The sequence below is a fragment of the Sciurus vulgaris genome (genome assembly GCF_902686455.1).
Source record: "Sciurus vulgaris genome assembly, chromosome: 1".
Classification (NCBI taxonomy): Eukaryota; Metazoa; Chordata; class Mammalia; order Rodentia; family Sciuridae; genus Sciurus; species Sciurus vulgaris.
The window spans coordinates 126107931-126125335 of NC_136461.1; positions in this window are offsets into that span (position 1 = coordinate 126107931).

Consider the following 17405-nt stretch of genomic DNA (forward strand, 5'->3'; position numbering starts at 1 on the left):
AGAGCAAGGACGCTAAGAAGAGTTTTCTTTTAAACTGACCTTTCCCTCCAATATGCAATATGCCTAGTGTTAATACATATCTAGACTTTTTTTTCAACAATCAAGTGACCAGTATGTAACTTAAATACTGAAGGTTTACTAAAGAAAGAATTCTTATATCTTACATGTAATTTGCAAAGTTGAAAATTAAGCATGACTTGTGATAAGTAATTATTGTAATAGCTATATTGGGAGCATATTGAGTAAAGAAACTGGTTTCCCTAGGCCTGAAAGAGCCCACCAAAAAAATCCTGTGGAAATTGTTAGGCTGGAGTGCAGAGAACACTGGGTCATGAATACCTATGGTGAAGGTCACTGCAACTGGACTATCTGTATAACTACCTCAGGGACAGTAGATATTTGCCTTTTCCAACCAAACCCAGCCAGCTCCAGGTTTCTTGATGACTCTGAAAAGGAAGTTCCTAGAATTGCCTTTCTCCAAATAACCTAACCCTTTATTAGACTTTATTTCTAGCTTAGACCTACCTGTTTTCAACAGAATCCCTTTTCAGTTGTGAGCGTCTACCCTTACTTATATGGTCCATCTTTGCCCAGATTCTCTAAACCAACTTCTCTCTGAAGGTACTGTTTCTTTTGAAATATTCTCCAGCAGAAGCTTCCTGTTTCCTCATACCAATTCACTTATGCTCAGAAGGATGTTAAAATCCTGGCTTCACCTTTTCGTTACCATACTAGCGCCATACTTTCTTTGCATCTACACTTCTCAGAAAGTATAGTCTGTGCTTTCTGCCTCCACTCTGCACCTCATTTCACATTATTCTGAATTCCTGTATTAACCTCCTAACTTCCATCATGTGCTTCTCAAAACCATCTGTGCTGATGCTTCCCCTCGCTTAATATTAAAAGACCTTCCTAGTACCTGCAAGATGAAGTTCAGGTCTTATACTATGGTTCCTGTGGTTCTCCAAGTCCGACCTTCATCAGGCTTGTAAACCTCTTCCCTGTTTACTTAAAGGCTGGAACTCTAGCAGCCATCTAAGACCATGAAGTTCACTGGGGTCTGGGAGCCACTATGAATGGAATATAATCTAGAATATGCTGTGATGCTCACACTTTGGAAACTGCTTGACCAGGGTATGAAATTTGCTTCTGTTTCATTTATCCTATCGACACTGGAGGGTTTTCACATATTTTCATCTATTTCTAAGTCTGTAAGCACAAGTTCTAAAATGAGAAAGTTGGACTTCCTTTTCTTTAGGGTTCTTTCTTTTGTGATGTTCTTGGAAACAAAAGTAAAGTTGATATACATGTACTCTCACTTTCCCACCACTAGGTTGAAACTTATGAAAATGTCAGTAGTTCACTATTTTGACCAAGAAAAAAACTATAATTTCACATCAACCTAATGGATAGTTGCTTCTTTTCATATTTTCCCATTTTTTCAAATTATCTAAATAAAGCGAACATTTTATCTGCAAGCTTAACATGGCATCATTACCTTCCAATCATTTAAATTCCCCGAGATTCCCATTTTAAATTTATGATGTACTCTAGGATGGAATTTGGAATGTGTTTCTTTCAGCTTATTGCCGGTATTGGTGGGGAATACCAAATGGCTGTACAGAGCAGGCATTGCTCTGTTTTCACTGCCTAGAGAAACTGTCATCTGTCTATGAATGACTAACAGAGAAACCTTTCTGATATTTTTAACTTTCATTGAAATTGATGCTGCAAACCAAGACACTTAGTGCATGCTCTCTAGCACTTGAGAAATACAACTATATTTAAAGAAAATCATCTTCCTGCCCTGATGTAATCTGCAACACAAGATCACATTTAGGTGCATTCAAAGGGACATTTTCTTTGTAATACTAAAATACTGGCCAATCAAGAATTGTGAGAAGGATTTGGCCAATATTATCTTTTTATTGTGGTTATATTCTCAGTCTGTTTCAGGGAAGACTTCTTAAAAAAATGGTGCAAGTCTCACAATCAGCTTCCATAGGCTGCACTTGTTGAATTCATTCAATCATTCATTCATTCAAACAGTAGTTTTAGGTGCCCAGTGTTAGCAGGGTGTGCGATGTGAACTATGAATGAATTGTGCCTGGTCTGTTGGGCACTGGTCGTCCATGTTGGAAAATTGGTAAAGTGATGTATATGTGAGTCTGGGATGATTATGACCTGCCTGGTCATAATCAGATTCAGTCCTTTGGGATCTCCCAAAGAACATGCTAGTCCAGGTAACATTTCTTAAATATTTCAAGTGTGGGAGGATTTCACTTATTTATTCATTCAAATATGGTGAGATAGGATGTGATGGTGGGTTATGATAAAATTATGGGATCCCTGGGGGAGTAAGACAAGTCAAGAGATGTCAGGTCCTAGCTATTCTTACCATAAGGTGCATTGTTTGGATGTCATAATTAATCCGATAAGTAACAGACCTGGGACTTCATGGGTGTCTTTGGCTTGCATTTTCTCCTAGTTGTTCTCTGTCATTTTTTTAAAGGCAAGGGTAATGGTCTGCATTTGAAGAGGATCACTGAAGAGGGCTGTGATGAATGAATGGTATTTACTCATTTAGTCAGTAACCTCCTACTGAGCCCTCTCCATGAGCCAAGGGTGACTGGGACATGAATATACAATACTGAGAAGGCAGAGAAGGTCCCTCTCAGGCCATGATTGCTCAATGAAAAGATAGTTGCTGATTAAATAATTAGGAAAATATATAGGTACAAGCTGTGCAAAGTGTTATGAAAGGTCACAGTCACTTTTTATTAAAATATGTTGAAGAGCAATTAGCAAGAATATCTTAGTGACTAAAATACAACCACCGACATTCACTGCTTTGCAGTCAGGCAGATCAGAATCTCAATAGCTGCCTTGCCATTTACTAGTGGAGTGATCCTGGCAACTTACAAACCTCTTCTGTACTCATTTTCCACATTTGACAATGACTGAAGAAATAAAGCCTACTTTATGAGGTGGCTGATGAGATGAACTGTATGGAGACTTCAAAGCACTGAATATAATGTCTGGAAGTCAGCAAACTGGATGCAATGCCTGTTAGTTAGCTATGATCATTATCTGTGACAGTGAGCCTGTGGGTGGATTTTCTTTCTTCCACTTACATCCCAACCTACCGGGGCAATGTTACATCCCAAAGAGGATTCCTATTCTAATCTTACAGACTGTGAATATGTCACCTTCCATGGAAATACAGGCAGTGCAGATGACATTAAGGTTATTGATCAACTGACCTTTAAATAAAGAGATTAAGTCCTTTGGGTATAAACTGAGGAGTGAGATAATTGGGTCAAAAAGTGAGTCCATTTAAGTTTTCTGAGGATTCTCCACACTGCTTTCCAGCGTGGTTGCACCAATTTGCAACTCCACCAGCAATTTAAAAGTGTGCCTTTCCCCCCCATCATCTGTTATTGTTTGTGTTCTTGCTAGTAACCATTCTAATTAGAGTAAGATGAAATCTTAGAGTTGTTTAATTTGCATTTCTCTGATTACTAGAGATGTTGAACACTTTTTCATATATTTATTAATTATCTATATGTCTTCTTCTGTAAAATGTCTGTCAAGTTCCTTGACCCATTTATTGATTAGGTTCTTTGTATTTTTGGTATAAAGTTTTGTAAATTCTTTATATTTGACCCAGTTATGCCACTCCTCAGTTTATACCCAAAGGACTTAAAATTAGCATACTATAGTAACACAACCACATCAATGTTTATAGCAGCTCAATTCACAGTAGCTAGATTGTGGAACCAACCTAGATGCCCTTCAACAGATGACTGGATAAAGAAACTGTGGTATATAGACACAATGGAATATTATTCAACCATAAAGAAGAATAATATTATGGCATTTTCAGATAAATGGATGGAATTGGAGAATATTTTGCTAAGTGAAATAAGCCAATCCCAAAAAACCAAAGACCAAATGTTTTCCCTGATAAGTGGATGATGATATATAATGGGGGTGAGGGGTGGAGGTGAGAGAAGAATGGAGGAAACTTAGATTATGTAGAGCAAAATGGGGGGGGATATGAAGAATCGGGGAATGAAACAGACATCATTACCCTATGTACGATTACATGAATGGTATGAATCTACATTTTGCACAACCATAGAAATGAAAAGATATTCCCCATTTGTGTACAATGAATCAAAATGCAGTCTGTAAAAATAAAAATATAATAAAAAATAAAGAGATTATCTCAGTGGGTCCAATGTTACCACTTGAATAAGAGGAAGGTACAAAGGGAGGCAGAGAGATTTGAACACAAGAAATATTGCTTGTGTCATTGCTGGCTATACATCAGGGCAATAAGAAACTCAGCCATACCACCATAGGGAAATTAATCATACCAACAACCTGAATGAACTTTGAAGCAGATGTCCCACCACATTCCCAGCTTCAGGATGACTGACTTTCTGCTTTTGGCCTTGTGAGACCCTGAGAAGAGAACCCAGAATTTACTTATACCCTGAACCAGGAGATAAATGAATGTTGTAAGCTGCTAAATTTGTGGTAATTTATAATACTGCATTAGAAAATAAATAAATCATCTTTTCTCATTTTTTAATACTTCAGCTTGCATTATAATAAAAAAAATCTTATCCAAATCCCACAAAACCTACAGGAAGTGTTATTTAGATATAATTTACATAAATCAAAGGCCACCAATCTTAAGAATATAATTTGATGAGTTTTGAAATGGATCCATTTATGTACTGTCATAATGCCAAGTTATAGAATGTTCCATCACTTCATAAAGTCCTCTCTTGCCCTTTGGCAGCAAACCTCTCCTGGGTCACTCGCCCTTAAAATGGTTGGTCTTCTTGTTGTCTTTTTAGTTTTCTTAACTGGTGTTTTATTTCTTTCTTTGCTGTCAGTCTGGAAAGAGGTTCATCAATTATATTAACATTTCAAAGAACTAGAATTTTAGTTTCATTGATTTCCTCTATTGTCTTTGTGTTTCCTGTTCCACAATTTCTACTCTTACCATTAATATTTCCTTTATTCTGCTTCATCAGGGTTTACTCTGCTCATATTTTTCTAGTTTTCTTGGTGGAAAGTTGTATATCAATCTGAGATATTTCTTCTAATAAAAACACCTAGTGTTCTACATTTCTTTCTCAGTACAAATTAAATTTGCATTCCACAAAATTGATCTCATGTTTTTATTTTCATTCCTAGTAAGCTGGAATAGATGCTGAACATTATGAATTTATGTCACTTGTTGATGGTTTTTCTGCAGTTGCATTTTGTTTTCACATTCAATTATATTACTTGGAATCAACTGGCTGTCTTTTACATTTTGTTAGAAGAAATCTTGAAGGCCTTCTTCTAGAGCTAATATAGTTACACTTTAAGAGCAATACTGCTCTGAGAATTCCACCTGTTTCCCCAATTAAAGTCCTTTCAATCAGATGTGTGAGACCATTAATTGTTTTAGTCAGCTTTTTCACTGCTATGACAAAAAAACCTGACAAGAACAATTTCAGAAGAGGAAAAACTTATTTGGAAATCACAGTTTCAAAGGTCTCAGTCCATGGACAGCTGGCTTCATTGCTCTGGGCCCAATGTGTGGCAGAACACGCAAGAGTGTAGTGGAATAAAGAGACTCAGGACATGGCACTGGGAAGCAAAGAGAGAGTGAGCTCCCCTTACCACAGACAAAATATTATCCCCATAGGCATCCCCCACCAGTGATCTTCCTCCTCCAACCACATCCTACCTACCTACAGTCACAACCCAGTTAATCCCTGTCAGGAGATCAATGCACTGATTAAGAGTCTCATAACTTAATCATTTTACCTCTAAACTTCCTTAAATTGTCTCAGTGAGATTTTGGGGAAACCTCATATCTAAGCTATAACACTAATCCTAGCTCTGGGTGAGCATCTGTGATGATTCTGCTTTCTGATTTTTGCTATTAGTTTTGCCCTGTTGAGGATAGTTATTTCCCATGTTTGCACTGATCAGAACTGAGCTAAAAATTAAGGATACCCCTCTTTCAATGTGACTCCCAATTACTAGTCATCTCAGCTTCCAGGAATGCCCATTCAGCTCAGGAGAGATTCAGCCTGTGCCTCACTCTGGCCTGGACAGCGCTTTCAAGCAGTAAGTTACGATTGTTGCAGGACTCAGCCTTTTGTTTACCACGTCTAAGGGTTCACTATTCTCTGCTGCCTCCTGTTCTAAGCCTGAACCCTTTTTAATGTATTTTGCTTGCTTTCCTTGTTGCTTCAGTCAGGAGGGTAAATCTGATCCCTCTTCTTCTATCTGGACCAGAAGTGAAAGGCCTGTTCTATTTTTTCAAAAGATGAATTGTGTGTGTTGGGTGGTTGAAGGCTGAGATTTTGGGAATCTGTATGGAACAATAATAATTCTTTAATTTATAGTACTCTCATAAAAAGGTGCCTTGATGCACTTTTCAGCATGTGAAACTCTTTAGACTTGATTGCCACGCTTTTATGGTTTCCTAATATTCCTATGAGAAAAAAATGTGCATATACTTCCAAATATATGCTTGTTTAGTATATATAGTTATAGATGATGAACATTAATGTACACTTACTTTATATTAATACATTTGTATACTATAAAATATATAAATGGAAATATAAAAATACCAAAATAAAATTTAAAATATTATTTTGGCTTTTGGTCTGACTAAAAATTATAGCTTAGTGAACAATATGATTAAATGTAATTTTTATTTCAACATCAATTTGGAAATCAATTTGCCAATTTCTATATAAAAATATTGTTGAGGTTATAATCCAGATATCATCAAGTATATTGATTAATTTTGGAGAACTGGGACCGTAACAGTATTGCATTTTCCAGTGCACATGCATGGGAAACTTCTTTTTAGTCTTTAATTGTCTCAGCAATGTTTTATAGTTTAAAAAAAGCTTATTCTTTTTTAAAATGTTTATACATAATTGTTTGGTTTACTATGACATAATCATACCTGCACGGAATTTTATTACCCCATTCTAGTCCCTAGTGCCTTCTCTTTCCCTCCCCTTCTTCCTCTCCTTCTCCCTTCCATCCTCTCTTTCCTATTTCCCATTCTCTCCTCTACTGACTTCTATTTATTTATTGTTTTTTAAATTGGTGCTTTATAAATAAACACAAAGGTAGAATTCACTGTGGAATATTTATACATGTACATAGCATAACTTTGCCAAATTCGTTCTGCCTTTCTTCTCTTGTGCAAATCCTCCCCCCAATCTCCTTTCTTTACTTTATTAATCTTCCCTCTATCCTTGTGAGATCTGACCCTTTCCTTTTTTCCTTTAGTTCGATGTAACTTCCACATGAGCGAAAACATTTGACTCTTGATTTTTTGAGTCTGACTTATTTCACTTAGCATGTTGCTCTCCAGTTCCATCCATTTGCTGGCAAATGCCATAATTTTATTCTTTATGACTGAGTAAAACTCCAACGTTATATATACCACATTTTCTTAATCCATTCATCTGGTGACAGGTATCTGGACTGCTTCTGAAACTTGGCTATTGTGAATTGCACTGCTGTAAACATTAATGTTCCTGTATCACTATATTATGTTGATTTTAGTTTTTTTGGATAATTACCAAGAAATGGGAAAGTTGGCTCTTACGTGGGTCTATTCATATTCTCTTGAAAAATCTCCATACTGTAAAAAAGTTATTCTTAAGTATTTTGTGGTTTTGATGCTATTATACATGAAATTATTTTTAAAATTAATTTTCAATTGTTTGTTGCTTGTATATAAAAAGACAATTTAGTTTTGCATATTGATCTTGTATTTTACAAACCCACTAAATGTCTTTCATTAGTTCTAGTACCATGTTTTGGAAATTTCTTAATAGTAGCAATTTTAATTCTTCCTTTCCAAACTGGATGCATTTGTGATCCCCCTTGCCTCCAACCACATTTCTGACTTTATTGGACTGATTAGGGCATTTAGTGCCATGTTGAAGAGAAGTGATAAAATTGGAAATCCATGCTTTGCTCTTTGTTGTGGAGAATGTGCCCAATATTTCACTAGTAAATATGATGTTAGTGGTATATTATATATGTATCATATATATATTACATATATATGTGTATGATATTAGATGAAGGAATTTGTCTTCTATTCCAAGCCTCCTGAGAATTTTTCCTAACAATGGAGTTGATTATTTTTTTATTCATTCATCATTGCTGAAAGTTTCACAGGTATCTATTCATTCTTAGATGCATATCTCAGAAAACCTTTAACCAATCTGGAACACTTAGCTTTTAGGAAAAAAATGATACACGACATTGTCCACAACTTTTTAGATATGACTTTTTTTTTATAATATGCTGCCACATGCAATCATCGAACACCTTCTATCATCACCCCCTGTCTCATTATGAATTATTGGTAAGATTTCCCAACATTATAAAGCTCTTGTTGGTATAAAATTAACTGCACATGCTAACTACAACTTTAGTGGTTTTCTGAAAGCAATCTAACAAAGCTGCCATCCTCCTTGTTTCCATTTTATCAGAATACTTGTCTTAAGATAATGGACTGTTTTAGTCAGTTTTTTGTAGCTGTGGCCAAAATACATGAGAAGAAAAATTTCAGAGGAGTAAAAGTTTATTTGGGGCTCATGGTTTCAGAGGTCTCATTTGACAGATGGCGAAATCCATTGCTCTGGGCCTGAGATGAGGCAGAACATTATGGCAGAAAGGTGTAGAGAAAGAAAGCAGTTTGGGATATGGCAACAAGGAAACAGAAATAGCTCTTGCTCGCCAGGGACAAAATATAAACCCCAAAAGCATGCCTCCAGTAACCCACCTCTTCCCTTTATACCCTCTCTGCCTATAGTTACCATCTAGTCAGTTCATTCAAGTGGATTAATGCACTGATTAGTTTAAGGCTCTCATAACCCAATTATTTCACCTCTAAACTTCCTTAAACTCTCTCATACATAGCTTTTGGGGGGCAACACATGTCTAAATCATAACATGAAGATTATGAAATCATAACATGTCTAAATCATAACTGAAGATTGGTGTTTCCCTCAATTCATATGCTGAAATCCAAATCCCAATATGATGGTTTTAGAAGGAAGTGGAGGCTTTGGAGGAGGTCTTTGTGGGTAAAACTGTTGTTAGTGGGATTAATGTCCTTATAAGACCGACACCAGAGTACTCCTTCATCTGACTTTTTGTGTGGAAACAGAAAGAAGATGGCCCTCTATGAAGCAGAAGCACTGCCTTGATCTTGGACTTCCCATCCCCTTGAACTATGAGTAATAAATGTTGTTCAAGCCATCCAGTCTATGGTATTTTGTTATAGCAGCCTAAATGGACTACAATAGACATGGCTATTTTGCACATCTGACAGTCTGTTATTTTGAGAGCATTCCTTAAAATACACTTTATAATTCAAGAACAAAATAAAACAACAACAAACAAAACTTCACCTCATTCTCATTTAATGACTTCTCAGGAGGGGGGCAGTTTTTCCTTTCAGAAATTTGTGGAATCCATTGATGTATTTTGTTTGTTCCTTACAATACCATCTGGGTGTCACATCCTTCAGAACAAGGCCTTGTCTTCAATTTTAAACAAAAGTAGAGGTAATTCTACATGAAGCTCCTAAATCCTTACTTCTTTTCTTCCTACTCTGAGTGATCACATCTATCCTTCCTCCCTGGCATAGCGGAAGAATTATTCTTTCCTTGGCTCCTATAGTTTGGATCTGAAAGTTCTCCAAGGCCCATATGTTAGTCTTAGTCTTCCCCTTGACCCTACTGGGAGGTGTTGGAGACTTTAAGAGGTGGGACCATATGAAAATAACTGAGGGTGTGCCCTTGAAGGGTAAAGTGGAACCTCATTCCCTTGTCTTCTTATCTCTTTCATTCCTGGTCATATTGTGAGAAGGTTTGCTATTCTCCTCATCCCTGCCATGATGTGCTGTCTTCCACCACAGACCTAAAAGCAATGGGTCTGCCTGATTATGGACTGAAACTCAACTAAAATAAGCCTTTTATTTTTATAAGTTGGTTATCTCAGGTATTTGTTATATTCACAGGAAGGTGACTAATACAATAACAAAAATAACTTAAAATTTCCAAATGCACATAAAATTTTCTTCAGTAACTTAGCTTATATTTAAGTATGCTTCTGAATGATGTCCTTGAAACTTTGGAAATCAGTTTTCTATTTTTTCTCATTCCTATTGTGTTTGAGCATCTGCCTACCTGGAACTTCATTGTATTCCATAGAGTGATATCATGTCCTGTACTAAAGATACATCATGTTAAACAATAAAAAGTTCCAACCAGAGCTTTCATCAAACTGACATCATGTAATGGGTCAAAGTTGGGTTTGAACTTGTAGATAATTAGATTCCTACAGTTTTATGGCTGTTCATCCTTCTTTTTAATCCTTGGTGGCAACTGAGCCTCTAGACAAGTGGACCTTATATATTCCCCAATGAATTTATAATGAACAGAAAGAGCATTATTCATCTTCTGTTTTCTTTTCACTGGACAAACAGTTTAGCTACACTTGAAGACTTAAATCCAAGAGATTCCTTACTTTAATAAAATATTGATTTTTACAGGGGCTACATGATGACCTTAGTTTGTTTTGGGAAAGCTTAAGAGGAATCAAATACATCTTACTCCTTCTTCATTCATCCCTGGTGGAATCAGTTCCTGATTGAGGTCAAGGTTTCAGTTTGTCAAACCTGAGGGTCTCTTATTAAACCTCTGATTGCATGCCCATGACTATTCGAGCATCACAGTAGGCAAGGGTCACTTTATGTTATGGTTTAGATATTAGGAGTCCCCTAAAAGCTCATATGTGAAACAATGCAAGAAAGCTTATATGTAAAATGATTGGGTTATGAGAGCCTTAACCTAATCAGTAATTAATTCTCTGATAGGGATTAACTAGCTGGTAGGGTATGGGTCCATTGGGGGTGTGCCTTTGGGGGTATATATTTTGTATCTGGAAATTAAAGTCTTTTTCTGTTTCCTGGTGCCGTAGCCCCCTTTCCTCTGCCACATCTTCGACCATGATGTGCTACCTCACCCTGGGCCCAGAGCAATGGAGTTGGCCATCTACATAAGGAGACATCTGAAACCATGAGCCCCCAAGTGGACTTTTCTTCCACTAATTGTTCTTGTCAGGTCTTTTGGTCATAGTAGTGAAAAAGCTGACTAAAGCAGAAGTTGGTAGCAGAAGCAGGGTCATTTCTCTGACTAACCTGAGAAACTTTTTGAACATTAAGAAATTTGTGAGAGGAAGTTTGAAAAGTTTAGAGATAAAAACTGGAAAAGTTTAGAATGCTGTAAGTAGAGCTTAATGGGTGATTCCGCTGGGAGTTCGTGAGTCCAGAATGCCTATAGGGCTGTGGACAATAAAGACAGGTTTCATGAGGATGGAGAAGCACAAGGAGGAGTCTATAGGGAACTGGACTCAATTCATGTTACATTCTGACTAAGAAGTTGTTTGTGTTTTGCCTGTGTCCTGAGACTTTCTGTGAGACTGAATTTAAAAGTAATGGACTAATTAATCTGGTGGGGATATTCCAAAGTAGCATAGGCTTCAGGTGTTGGCATGGATATTGCTGCATCTTCTAGCCAAGTTTACAGTGATAATAAAGGGCAGAAAGCAGAGGGGAAAGTTTTGAAAAACTTGGACTTGAAAAGTGGGAGCAAAACTGGGTCTAATGAAGTTGTAGTTATTAAAGATATTATAACCATTAAAGAGGTAGTGGTAAATACTTCACCCAGAAACAATAGGAAAGACAGCTTGAGGGCATCTCAGGAATTGGCAAGACCATACCCATCTCCAGTTCAAGATTTTAAAGTAAAACTTCTAGAAGAGACTAGTGGGTCACTCTACTTGCACAGGGGGGCGGCCTAAGAAGTTATTTTACTCTGCTCAGCCACCCAGGAACTCAGAGCTTCTGTAGCTGTGGTCCCTGGAGGCTTGGCTACTGCTCAAGATGGTGGCAGACTTTGGCAGCTGCCACTTGGTGCTGGTTCTGCAGGAATGCAGGATGCTGGAGTCAAGGAGTCATGGTGGGTGGCGGGGGGGTTCCATAGAGATTTCAAAGGAAGCTCTGGGAATCCAGGCAAAGTATAGTGAGGTCAGAGTTCCTGTTCGATGTCTCTGATAGAGCAATGAGTGGAGAGGTGAGGAGGAAGTTGAAGCTGCAGTGGAGACACCCCAAATTAAGAAATGTCACTGCCATGGAATGTCTGCTGAGGAAAGCTGCAAAAATCAAGCACATAAAAGACAAGAGAGAGGCCATGTGGGCTGCAACCAGTAAACCCATAGGGGCAGAACTACCCAGGTCCTTTGCAGAGAACATCGTTATACCATGTGCTCCAGATGTTGGCCTGGAACTACAGGATCTGTTTGCTCAGCTGGACTTCCGTCTTGCTTTGGTTCTATTCCTTCTTTCTTCAAATAGAAATGTGTACTATGTACTTTTATATACTGGATATATGTAATATTCTTTTGAATTTTACTGGGGCTTATGCTAAGAGTTTTTCTTGAGTCTCAGAGGAAACTTTGGACTTGGATTTTTGGGCAATGCTGAAACTGTTGAGACTTTGGGACTCTTAAAATGGACTAAATGTATTTTGGATTATAAGATGGGAATGAACTTTTGGTGGCCAAGGAAGACTTTTATGGTTTAGATATTAGGTATACCCAAAAAGCTTATTGTGAGAAAATGTAAGGAAAGCTTAGAGGTAAAAAGATTATGTTATGAAACCTTAACCTAATCCATGCATTAATCCTTGATACAGATTAAGTAGATAGTAACTGTAGGCCGATAAACTTTAGCTGGAGGAGGTAGGTCATTGGGGGCATGCCTTTGGGTTTCAAATTTGTCTTGGTGAGGAGAGCTCTCTCTCTTTGCTTCCTGGTGCCATGCTCCAGATGCTTTCTGCTACCATACTCTTCGGCCATGATGTTCTGTCTCACCTCAGGTCCTGAGAAATGAAGTCAGCCATATAAGGAACAAGCCCTCTGAAACCATGAACGTCAAATAAATTTTCCTCCTCTAAAGCTGCTCCTTTCAGGTCTTTTGGTGACATCTTCAAAAAAGCTGAATAGTACACCGTACAAAGGCTGATGTTTCTGTTATTTCCCCCAAAGTCTCCAGTGTGTGGAAAATGTGAATGATCTGATTCCATGTCAATGAAATACCACATTGAATGTGTCTTTCTGGATTTCCTTGAAAGAGCACCACTCAATCCATGGCTCTATAAAACAAAGAGTGACTGATTTTAGATGGCATAGTTAACAAGGCAACTGCAAAAGTTTACTTAGGGGATCTACTGATTAAGCAGAGTTGTTTTATATCATCATGGCATTAATTAATTAATTAATTAATTAATTTTCTGCAGATGGTAATGAAGCATTTGAAAAGCTGGTTATGGAGGTTGGAAAGTGAGGTTTGTTTGAGAAGTTTAGGAATTTTTATGGGGCTACCAGTTACCATAGAAATAAAAAAGACTATGTTGGGTGCCACGGCACATGCTTGTCATCCCAGTTGCTTGAGAGGTTGAAAAAGGAGAATTGTGAGTTAAAAGTCAGCCTCAGCAAAAGGAGGTCCTAAGAAATTCAGTGAGACTCTATCTCTAAATAAAATACAAAATAGGACTGGGGATGTGGCTCAGTGGTTGAGTGACTCTGAGTTCAATACCCAGAACCAAAAAAAAAAAAAAAAAAATTCATTCTGTTGCATATGGTTTTCCAGTTTTCCCAGCACCATTTGTTGAAGAGGCTATCTTTTCTCCATTGCATATTTTTGGCACCTTTGTCTAGTATGAGAAAATTGTACTTATTTGGGTTTGTGTCCATGTCCTCTATTCTGTACCATTGATCTACCTGTCTATTTTGGTACCAATACCATGCCGTTTTTGTTACTATTGCTTTGTAATAGAGTTGAAGATCTGGTACTGCGATACCCCCTGCTTCGCTCTTTCTACTGAGGATTGCTTTAGCTATTCTGGGTTTCTTATTCTTCCAGATGAATTTCATAATTGCTTGCTCTATTTCTGTAAGTTACATCATTGGGATTTTAATTGGAATTGCATTGAATCTGTATAGCACTTTAGGTAGTATGGCCATTTTGACAATATTAATTCTGCCTATCCAAGAACATGGGAGATCTTTCCATCTTCTAAGGTTTTCTTTAATTTCTTTCTTTAGTGTTCTGTAGTTCTCATTGTAGAGGTCTTTCACCTCTTTTGTGAGATTGATTCCCAAGTATTTTATTTTTTTCAATGCTATTGTGAACGGGGTAGTTTTCCTAATTTTTCTTTCTGAAGATTCATCACTCATGTATAAAAATGCATTGGATTTATGCGCATTGATCTTGTAACCTGCTACTTTACGGAATTCACTTATGAGTTCTAAGAGTTTTCTGTTGGAATTTCCAGGTTCCTCTAAATATATAATCATGTCATCAGTGAACAGGGATAGTCTGATTTCTTCTTTTCCAATTCGTATCCCTTTAATTTCTTTGGTCTGTCTAATTTCTCTGGCTAGAGTCTCAAGAATGATGTTGAATAGAACACCCTGCACAAAACTCAACTCAAAATGGATCAAGGACCTTGAAATCAGACCAGAGACCGTGCATCTTATAGAGGAAAAAGTAGGTCCAAACCTTCAACTTGTTGGCTTAGGATCAGACTTCCTTAACAGGACTCCCATAGCACAAGAAATAAAAGCAAGAATCAACAACTGGGATAGATTCAAACTAAAAAGCTTTCTCTCAGCAAAGAAAACTATCAGTAATGTGAAGAGAGAGCCTACAGAGTGGGAGAATATCTTTGCCACTCATACTTCAAATAGAGCACTAATTTCCAGAATCTATAAAGAACTCAAAAAACTGTACACCAAGAATACAAATAATCCAATCAACAAATGGGCTAAGGAAATGAACAGACACTTCACTGAAGATCTACAAGCAATCAATAGATATATGAAAAATGTTCAACATCTCTAGTAATAAGAGAAATGCAAATCAAAACTACCCTAAGATTTCATCTCACCCCAATTAGAATGGCGATTATCAAGAACACAAGCAACAACAGGTGTTGGCGAGGATGTGGGGAAAAAGGTACACTCATCCATTGCTGGTGGGGTTGCAAATTAGTGCAGCCACTCTGGAAAGCAGTGTGGAGATTCCTCAGAAAGCTTGGAATGGAACCACCATTTGACCCAGCTATCCCACTCCTTGGCCTATACCCAAAGGACTTAAAATCAGAATACTACAGAGATACAGCCACATCAATGTTCATAGCAGCTCAATTCACCATAGCCAGATTGTGGAACCAACCTAGATGCCCTTCAGTTGATGAATGGATAAAGAAACTGTGGCATATATATACAATGGAATATTACTCCACCATGAAGAATGATAAAATTATGGCATTTGCAGGCAAATGGATGAAATTGGAGAATATCATGCTAAGTGAGATAAGCCAATCTCAAAAAACTAAAAGACAAATGATCTCACTGATAAGCCGGTGAGGACATATAATGGGGGGTAGGAGCGGTTAGCGTTAGGGTTAGGGTTAAGTTTAGGGTTAGGGATAAGGAGGGTGGTAAGAATGGAGGAAGGAAGGATTGTATAGAGGGAAAAGAGGGGTGGGAGGGGTGGTGGGGAGGGAAAAAATAACAGAATGAATCAAACAACATTGCCCTATGTCAATTTATGATTACACAAATGGTATGCCTTGACTCCATGTACAAACAGAGAAACAACATGTATCCCATTTGTTTAAATAATATAAAATAAATTTAAAAAAAAGAAAAAAAAAGAAAGAAAGGAAAAGAAAGAAAAGACACTAGTAAACCTCAATATAAAGAGAATGATTCAATGTAATGTCTACTTGGGAGCACAAATGGCTCATTATTCACTAGGAACTTCATGATCTGACTATGTTATAGTAAGCTAATTGGGGAATCCTGTATTTTCAAATTCAATCTAGGAACTTAATATTTTCTCCTTACAGTGTATAGAGTTCAAAAAGAAACTGGGCTTGCATTGTATAAGCCTTTCATGTTGATTGAATCTTTAGTGTTTTGTGTCCTGGATTTCAAGTGTTTAAATGGCTTTGTCACAATGTGTGTGTATATATCTATATATATCTTATTTAGCAATTTGACCAGATAATGTTTAATCAAGTCATATTTTTAATCAGAAAGTTGCTATATAATAGACAAACACAACACAAAGAGTAACTTATAAAATCCCTATATAGTGCCAGGAGCAATAGTACAGAATTACAGGATCCCTACTTTAGGTTTTGCATACAATCTTCTCTTAGATTTTTCTTTGAAAATAAATGCCAACCCTAGTGGTAGAATTATTAGTTTTTTATTAACAAATGCACTTTGAAGTACTTTGAGGTTACTTTGTGGAAAAGTTTTTATTTAATGTGAACCTCTGAAGGGAAATGGTAGCTCTGAGTTCTCCACAATGTGAGTCTCCACTCTGGTTGGCTCTTATGAGGTTGTTACTATTTCCTTTTCTTTACAACAAAGCTTAGGGTTAATTTTAGCATAATCAATGGTTTACGCATGGGCAGAACTCTCTATGCCCAAGCCAGCTCTGATTTGTTAGGTCATATTTTAGTGTCATTTCCTGTCTGTTCAAATCACATCCAACATTTATTTTGCATTTGGAATTCTTGTCTACTTCATATTCATAATTTAATTTAATTCCCAAGGATACCTTCTCAAGGTATTTTGGGATTTTCTAGTAAAAGAAGCTAATGAGCAGAATCAGTTAGTTCACAAACCAGTCAGTAGCATGATTGCACTTAAAGCAGGAGTAGTGTTCCACATCCACGGCATACTCCCATGCCTCATAACTCTGTCTGATTTCCTGTGCTGTGCAAGACTGGATGCTTGTTTTTTCCTCTGCAGACTTTTGGTGGATCACACCAGCTAATCCACTTCACCATTAAACCCAAAGAATTCCAGAAAAGAGGGTGCATGCACATTATTTTTGTTTATCATGAATTCCAATGCTGGTTCTTTTGGTACAAGTTCCATAGAACTATTTCTGGGGAAGCTATCCATTTTTGATGGAATTGTGGCCAAGTCTCCTGCTGGTACTTGAAGACTGATTTCCTCCCCATGCTCCTGAGCTTGTGACTGGGCATGCTGATGCCTCACATTGCCTTGTTGGTAGGGTTGGTCATAGAAGCAGGGTGTTTGTGACACCTTGAGTCTGTGATTTCAAAGATACCCAGCAAGTTCCCTGTACCGTCTCATGAACTAAGAAAAAGGGATTTTCTGCCAAGTCTCAACCTTGCAGAATATAGTGAAGAGTCACATGAAGGAACTCAGGTCCCCAAAGGCATTTTTGT